Genomic DNA, 8,914 nt, shown 5'->3' with positions numbered 1-8,914 from the left:
TGCTGCTTGTTTTATTATCAGATATTCTGTTATACTTTGAAGAGGTAATAAACTTCAATTTGGACGCAAACTCATCATAAGTACTCGTAAATGCACTGTGTGGTGAATATAACATGAGTAAGGGGTATTATCAGTTCAACTAAAGACTTGATTATTCAACAGGCTCAGTGCTAACCTCAAGAGAGCTTCATGTTGACAAAATATTGTAGGCTGTTATTGTTCATAATAAGCATCGGGTTATTAAGACACAATCTATAGGTTAAAGTTTGATATGTTCAAACTTTTTCCATAGATGGACCCTTGCTGAAAAATGGAAGGATGGTACATTTTGTGCATTAAAGATGCTAAAACCAATCCATTGGAGGTCAATGTATGCAAAGCTAACTGAACATAACATCTATAACAGAGGTCCCCAAACTTTTTGACTCGGGGGGCCGCATTGGGTTAAAACAAGGGTTAGGGTTGGGGTTGGGGTTAGGGTTAGGGTTCCAGCATTTCGATTAATCATGATTAATCACAGGCTATTACCCGCATGCATAATGTAAATACATTTGAAAGCAGCCATGACTGCGATGTGGCCCTCAATAAAAATGAGTTTGACACCCCTGCCTTGAACAGTTTTATGCTTTAACTATTAACATATTCGATTTATTAACAATTATCCTACTTTGCGGTTAGGCCTGGAACCAATTAGCCGCGATAAACAAAAGACAACCCCATGCCCCCCGTGCTCAGTCCAGAGTGTACTCTGCCTGTCGCACCTAAAACCATAGCTGGGACAGACTCCAGCTCACCCTTGACCCCCATGACAAAACACAATATAGATATTGGATGGTAGTATAATGACAAGGATAGTTTTAAGTTTATCTCAGTTCACTTGCTATCATATCCATAAATTATATTACCTTACATGATACTGTGTTTAGAGTGTCCGCCCTGAGATTGGTAGGTCGTGAGTTCAAACCCCGGCCGAGTCATACCAAAGACTATAAAAATGGGACCCATTTCCTCCCTGCTTGGCACTCAGCATCAAGGGTTGGAATTGGGGGTTAAATCACCAAAAATGATTCCCGGGCGCGGCCACCGATGCGTGTTGAATGCTACTGCGGACAGATAGCGCTCAGACAAGATGTATTAGAATTGTATCCAATAGGGAATAAATACTTCGGATTTTAAGTTTATGCATTGTGTCCTCTTTAAACATCTTCTGGCTCCAGATTAAACGAATACGTCGACAGTACCACTGATAGTCACACACACACTAGGTGTGGTGAAATTACCCTCTGCATTTGACCCATCACCCTTGTTCCATCCCCTGGGAGGTGAGGGGAGCAGTGAGCAGCAGCGGTGGCCGCGCCCGGGAATCATTTTTGGTGATTTAACCCCCATTTCCAACCCTTGATGCTGAGTTTCAAGCAGGGAGGCAATGGGTCCCATTTGTATAGTCTTTGGTATGACTCGTGGCAAGAATGTGGGCGATAAGAGTGAATGTGCGTAGACATGAACTTGGACCCAGTTTCAACTGAAACTCAGAACATATGATTAGTTGCACGGCCTATTCTAAGTGTCGGGTCGTGCGTTTCCCACCTAGGCCTTCAGTGATGTCCGACTTCAAAGATTACCTCTCAAAATACCATAATAGATGTCACCACATGACTATTGCTGGAGAAATACTATACAGGAACACATTTGTACCAAACGGGTTATTTTCTGGCACATTTAAAAATAAGGGAATAAGCAGTAGAAAATGGATGGATGGATGGATAAACCCGCATCAGCAATTAAAACATATCTTATGTGGTACTGTCAAAATTAAAATGGCAAAAAAACATATCAAACGTGAAAAAATAAAGAAATAAAATATCTGAACTCACATTTCATCGGCATCTGAGCTAGCTTCCGGGGTTGGCCGACATCGTCTCACTAGATCAGTGGTTCTTAACCTTGTTGGAGGTACCGAACCCCACCAGTTTCACATGCGCATTCACCGAACCCTTCTTTAGTGAAAAATAAAATGTTGTTTTTTTTCAAATTCAAGACAAAGTTATATGTTTTTGGTAACACTTTAGTATGGGGAACATATTCTAAGTAACAAAGACTTAATTTAGAGTTTTTTGGACACTAAGGGAACATATTCTAAGTAACAAAGACTTAATTTAGAGTTATTTGGTTAGGGTTAGGGTTAGAGGGTTAGGGCCAGGGTTAGAGGGTTAAGGTTATAATAAGGCCATGCCGAATAAGGCATTAATAAGTACTTAATAATGACTAGTTAAGAGCCAATATGTTACTAATTTGCATGTTAATAAGCAACTAATTAATGGTGAATATGTTCCCCATACTAAAGTGTTACCATGTTTTTTTTTACTGGTGCACAAAATGAACCGTGCATGAGAACAAAACCAACACAGTGCATAAACTCACAACAAATTACACACCTGCAAATCAGTCTGACTTCTGCTGTTGTCGTATCCGTAATACGCCGATAGGGAGAAGTTTTTATTTACACGATGAGTCGGGTGTGTCTTGACCTCCGCCGAACCCCTGAGCCTGACTCACCGAACCCCTAGGGTTCGATCGAACCCAGGTTAAGAACCACTGCGGATGTACAGGTAAAAGCCAGTAAATTAGAATATTTTGAAAAACTTGATTTATTTCAGTAATTGCATTCAAAAGGTGTAACTTGTACATTATATTTATTCATTGCACACAGACTGATGCATTCAAATGTTTATTTCATTTAATTTTGATGATTTGAAGTGGCAACAAATGAAAATCCAAAATTCCGTGTGTCACAAAATTAGAATATTACTTAAGGCTAATACAAAAAAGGGATTTTTAGAAATGTTGGCCAACTGAAAAGTATGAAAATGAAAAATATGAGCATGTACAATACTCAATACTTGGTTGGAGCTCCTTTTGCCTCAATTACTGCGTTAATGCGGCATGGCATGGAGTCGATGAGTTTCTGGCACTGCTCAGGTGTTATGAGAGCCCAGGTTGCTCTGATAGTGGCCTTCAACTCTTCTGCGTTTTTGGGTCTGGCATTCTGCATCTTCCTTTTCACAATACCCCACAGATTTTCTATGGGGCTAAGGTCAGGGGAGTTGGCGGGCCAATTTAGAACAGAAATACCATGGTCCGTAAACCAGGCACGGGTAGATTTTGCGCTGTGTGCAGGCGCCAAGTCCTGTTGGAACTTGAAATCTCCATCTCCATAGAGCAGGTCAGCAGCAGGAAGCATGAAGTGCTCTAAAACTTGCTGGTAGACGGCTGCGTTGACCCTGGATCTCAGGAAACATTCTTGAAAATGGCCTTGCAAATATATGTGTTGTCTTGTCTAATCATAAAAAGATGCAGACGAGGCGTGTTGACTGGGTTCTTAAAGTTTACTCCACAGCGTGCTCATCAAAAACATCTCGCTGCATGTTTACATTCAACAACTACTGCACATGCTCTTCACTACTGTGGCATGCTGGGTAATGGAGTTCTTATGTTACTTAGCTCATAACATCACAATATATATCTGCCTTAGGCCATCTCGAAGGCCTTACTGACAACAACTCGTGATCTGATTGGCTATCGCAACTGTCTGTCAAATGTTTGTGTCCGTTCACTTACAGTGCATAGACGCATTGTTGATTCTGAAGGCCCCGGGCAGATTTGGTACAGCATGAATTCTACCATGAATTGATTAACGTTGACCTCGACTTAAACCATACTTGCCAACCTTGAGACCTCGATTTCGGGAGGTGGGGGGTGGGGGCGTGGTCGGGGGTGGGGCGGGGGGCGTGGTTAATATATATATATATATATATATATATATATATATATATATATATATATAAGAAATACTTGACTTTCAGTGAATTCTAGCTATATATATATATATATATTTTATTATATATATATATATATATATATCAATAAATAAAAGAAATACTTGAATTTCAGTGTTCATTTATTTACACATATACACACATAACACTCATCTACTCATTGTTGAGTTAAGGGTTGAATTGTCCATCCTTGTTCTATTCTCTGTCACTATTTCAGAACACACACATTATACAAATATACATTATAAAATCAATAAGAAAACGGGAGCTCTAATTTGGGAGTCTGAATTAGGATCGGAAGTTCCTATATAAACATTGCGCACTCATGTCGCCTTTTTGTATTGATTACTGCAGCTGTGCACTGGATTCATTCACAAATACAAACTACAACTCACAAACACTTTAGAGTTAGGCTCCACCATCAGAATGTGTACTTAAACTTATAAAGATCACATGGATATTATTCAGTGAGTTGATTCACCAAAACTAACCTGTTATACAGGAGAAAAAAGCACACAGGACGTTTCAATTGTTCACAGACTGGTCGCTCTCATCAGAATGACAAGACACTTCCGGTCTGCAGGTGATAGCATTCAATTGGGAAGAAACGCCCTACTGCCCCCTACTGACCAATGTGAATACTGATAAATGTGTAATGACAGCTCCAAAAACGAACTCAAACCACAAAATAAAATAAATAAATCAACACAAAAATGTGACACATTATGGGTGGGTCACATATGCATGTACAGTAGATGGCAGTATTGTCCTGTTTAAAAGTGTCACAACATTGTACATGGAGCTGGAGGGGGCATGGTTTCCAGCTCCGCCTGAATTTCGGGAGATTTTCGGGAGAAAATTTGTCCCGGGAGGTTTTCGGGAGAGGCGCTGAATTTCGGGAGTCTCCCGGAAAATCCGGGAGGGTTGGCAAGTATGACTTAAACAAGTTGAAAAACGTATTCGGGTGTTACCATTTAGTGGTCAATTGTACGGAATATGTACTGTACTGTGCAATCTACTAATAAAAGTTTCAATCAATCAATCAATCAATCATGGCAAAATAAGCTAGCTGAATTCTGATTGGATACAAACTCTAAACTAAAAACAACACCACTGGAAGGAGCATAATATGACATGAAGAGAATATGAATACTTTTAGATATTTAGGGAAAGCGTGGAGGAGTTCAAGTACCTCGGAGTCTTGTTCACGAGTGAGGGAAGAGTGGATGGTGAGATCGACAGGCGGATCGGTGCGGCGTCTTCAGTAATGCGGACGCTGTATCGATACGTTGTGGTGAAGAAGGAGCTGAGCCGGAAGGAAAGCTCTCAATTTACCGGTCGATCTGCGTTCCCATCCTCACCTATGGTCATGAGCTTTGGGTTATGACCGAAAGGACAAGATCACGGGTACAAGCGGCCCAAATGAGTTTCCTCCACCGGGTGGCGGGGCTCTCTCTTAGAGATAGGGTGAGAGGCTCTGTCATCCGGGAGGAACTCAGAGTAAAGCCACTGCTACTCCACATGGAGAGGAGCCAGATGAGGTGGTTCGGGCATCTGCTCAGGATGCCACCCGAACGCCTCCCTGGGGCACGTCCGACCGGCAGGAGGCCACGGGGAAGACCCAGGACACGTTGGGAAGACTATGTCTCCCGGCTGGCCTGGGAACGCTTCGGGATCCCCCGGGAAGAGCTGGACGAAGTGGCTGGGGAGAGGGAAGTCTGGGCTTCCATCAGAATCAGAATCAGAATCAGAATCAGAGTTTTTTATTGCCATTGTTTGAGAACGGGTTCACAAACTAGGAATTTTTATTGGTGCAATCGTGCAACATAAAACACATAACACAGAATAGGTAATAAAATGAGCTGTGCCTGAGCTATTTGATCTTGTTATTATTCCATATGCTTAGGCTTCTACCTCGGATAAGCGGAAGAATATGGATGGATGGACGGATGGAAATTAAAAATTACTTTTATCTTTGATTATGATCATGATTTCTGGTTATGTTAGGCCAGCAGAGAAGGCCTTGCTGGCCCTGACGGCACACCACTGATCTGTACTAAACATTTCTTAATCACTTCATCTTTCATTATCTTAATTATATCCCGACATAATATATCCCAACAGTACTTAAAGCTTTAGGTCACTATATAAATAAGTCATTGCTGTAGGGATCAAAATGCAACTCAGAGTCTAATCCAGAGGTCAGCAACCCACGGCTCTAGAGCTACATGCGGGCCCTGGTGGCTCCATGGAGCTTTTTCAAAAATGTATGAAAATGGAAAAAAGATGGGGGTACAAGTATATTTTTTTTAATTTGGTTTCTGTAGGAGGACAAACACGACACAAACCTTCCTAATAGTTAGAAAGCCCACTGTTTAATATGTTTGTGTTTATCCTTCACTGATGACAGAATTTGGCGAGCGCCGTTTTGTCCTACGAATTTCAGCGGCTCATGAGCTAACCGTTGTGTGGACTGTGTTTACATGTATAACTTTCTCCAACGCTGCCACAGAAAGGCGTGTTTTATGCCACTCCTTCTTTGTCTCATTTTGTCCACCAAACGTTTTGTACTGTGCGTGAATGCACAAAGGTGAGCTTTGTTGATGTTATTTACTTGTTGTAGTGCTAATCAGGCATATTTGGTGCGATACTTATGTCCTCTGTCTATTTGATTTATATTTACATTATCTCTATGTAATATTGGCTGCCATGTTGTTCCAGACTACAGCAAACATTACCCATCTTGCAAAGATTGTACTAAATCCATTAGAAAAAGACAGCCTGCCGTTTCCTTTAACTTGGACAGACACATCTATTCTAAGAATGTCATTTCCAGGAGTTATCTCACCCTCTGAGAAGTTTTACTAATGTTTTCCAATGTTGTAAAAATGTGTAGAATATAACATTTCAACATTTCTGTCAACGAAGATTTGCATCAGCCTCCGACACAGTCATTTTGATAGTAGGCTAATACAGCTAATTAGCCACTTAAATCATGTGTTGCCATCATTATGAGTCTTTAAATTTTTTGTGGCTCCAGGCCGATTACTTTTTTGTATTTGTGGTCCGATATGGCTCTTTCAACATTGTGGGTTGCCGACCCCTGGTCTAATCCAGTGTTTTTCAACCACTGTGCCGCGGCACACTAGTGTGCCATGAGATAAGGTCTGGTACGTGTGCCGTGGGAGATTATCTAATTTCACCTTCCATCCATCCATCCATTTTCTACCGCTTATTCTCTTCGGGGTCCCGGGGGGCGCTGGAGCCTATCTCAGCTACAATCGGGCGGAAGGCGGGGTACACCCTGGACAAGTCGCCACCTCAATCATCGCAGCTAATTTCACCTATTTGGGTTAAAAATATTTTTTGCAAACCAGTAATTATAGTTTGCAAATTATGTGTTGTTGAGTGTTGGTGCTGTCTAGAGCTCGGCAGAGTAACCGTGTAATACTCTTCCATATCAGTAGGTGGCAGCCGGTAGCTAATTGCTTTGTAGATGTCGGAAACAGCGGGAGGCAGCGTGCAGGTAAAAAAGTGTGTAACGCTTAAACCAAAAATAAACAAAAGGTGAGTGCCCCTAAGAAAAGGCATTGAAGCTTAGGGAAGGCTATGCAGAACCAAACTAAAACTGAACTGGCTACAAAGTAAACAAAAACAGAATGCTGGACAACAGCAAAGACTTACTGAGGAGCAAAGACAAAGTATATCCGAACATGACATGACAATCAACAATGTCCCCACAAAGAAGGATAAAAACAACTGAAATAGTCTTGATTGCTAAAACAAAGTAGGTGCGGGAAATATTGCTCAAAGGAAGACATGAAACTGCTACAGGAACATACCACAAAAAGAGAAAAAGCCACCAAAATAGGAGCACAACGTCTCGATTACTGTAACGTATTATTTTCGGGTCTCCCTATGTCTAGCATTAAAAGATTACAGTTGGTACAAAATGCGGCTGCTAGACTTTTGACAAGAACAAGAAAGTTTGATCATATTACGCCTATACTGGCTCACCTGCACTGGCTTCCTGTGCACTTAAGATGCGACTTTAAGGTTTTACTACTTACGTATAAAATACTACACGGTCTAGCTCCAGCCTATCTTGCCGATTGTATTGTACCATATGTCCCGGCAAGAAATCTGCGTTCAAAGAACTCCGGCTTATTAGTGATTCCCAGAGCCCAAAAAAAGTCTGCGGGCTGTAGAGCGTTTTCTATTCGGGCTCCAGCACTATGGAATGCCCTCCCGGTAACAGTTAGGGATGCTACCTCAGTAGAAACATTTAAGTCCCATCTCAAAACTCATTTGTATACTCTAGCCTTTGAATAGCCCCCCTTTTTTTAGACCAGTTGATCTGCCGTTTCTTTTCTTTTCTCCTCTGCTCCCCCCTATCCCTTGTGGAAGGGGAGACACACAGATCCGGTGGCCATGGATGGGGTGCTGGCTGTCCGGGGTCGGGACCCGGGGTGGACCGCTCGCCTGTATATCGGTTGGGAACATCTCTGCGCTGCTGACCCGTCTCCGCTCGGGATGGTTTCCTGCTGACCCCACTGTGGACTGGACTCTTACTGTTATGCTGGATCCACTATGGACTGGACTCTCACAATATTATTTTAGACCCACTCGACATCCATTGCATTCGGTCTCCCTAGAGGAGGGGGGGGGGGGGGGGGGTTACCCACATATGCGGTCCTCTCCAAGGTTTCTCATAGTCATTCACATCGACGTCCCACTGGGGTGAGTTTTTCCTTGCCCTTATGTGGGCTATACCGAGGATGTCGTTGTGGCTTGTGCAGCCCTTTGAGACACTTGTGATTTAGGGCTATATAAATAAACATTGATAGATTGATTGATTGATGCATGCTTGGTTATGCTTTAAAGTCATATCCAACAATTGCAACAACAACTTTTTACTGTCAACTGAGTTTCGTTTTTTAATGATTTCTGCTGGTCGTGTGCGTCCGGATTTTTTTCAACGCTAAAAATGTGCCTTGGCTCAAAAAAGGTTGAAAAACACTGGTCTAATATAACGAGTCATAAACCGCTACTGACCTCCAAGCCGACGGGTGGCGCTG

Source organism: Nerophis lumbriciformis, linkage group LG19, assembly GCF_033978685.3.
Source record: "Nerophis lumbriciformis linkage group LG19, RoL_Nlum_v2.1, whole genome shotgun sequence".
Taxonomy (NCBI): Eukaryota; Metazoa; Chordata; class Actinopteri; order Syngnathiformes; family Syngnathidae; genus Nerophis; species Nerophis lumbriciformis.
Note: the sequence above shows the minus strand (reverse complement) of the source record.